Genomic DNA, 597 nt, shown 5'->3' on the forward strand with positions numbered 1-597 from the left:
CCCTTAACGTAGTTCTCGGGGATATTCAGCGTGACACAGTGTGACAAGGCTGGCCCCTTTTGAAATACAGGCACAACAGAAACAGGAAGTAAGAGTGAGAGAAAGTTGTGGTGAAAGAGTACAGCAGGGTTCGCCACCATCTCGTGCCGGAGCCTCGTGGAGCTTTAGGTGTTTTCGCTCAATAAACACTCACAACGCCCGGTCTGGGAATCGAAACCGCGATCCTATGACCGCGAATCCGCTGCCCTAACCACTGGGCCATTGCGCCTCCACTCAGTTGATATAAACCCAGAGTGAATCGTCATACATAGTCCCAGATAGCCGAGCATCAAAACAACGATGAGGTGGTTATGGATGGAATGCATTTGATCACATGTCTGGTTGGTCAGTGTTGACTTGGAATTAAATAAAACGATATTGAGTTTTAACTTTCACCCAAACGTTATAGATTTGAGACAAAATATAAGTCATCTAATGGACCCCTGTACGATTGACTTGGAATTAAATAAAACGATATTGAGTTTTAACTTTCACCCAAACGTTACAGATTTGAGACAAAATATAAGTCATCTAATGGACCCCTGTACGATTGACTTG

Source organism: Octopus bimaculoides, unplaced genomic scaffold, assembly GCF_001194135.2.
Source record: "Octopus bimaculoides isolate UCB-OBI-ISO-001 unplaced genomic scaffold, ASM119413v2 Scaffold_255587, whole genome shotgun sequence".
Lineage (NCBI taxonomy): Eukaryota > Metazoa > Mollusca > Cephalopoda > Octopoda > Octopodidae > Octopus > Octopus bimaculoides.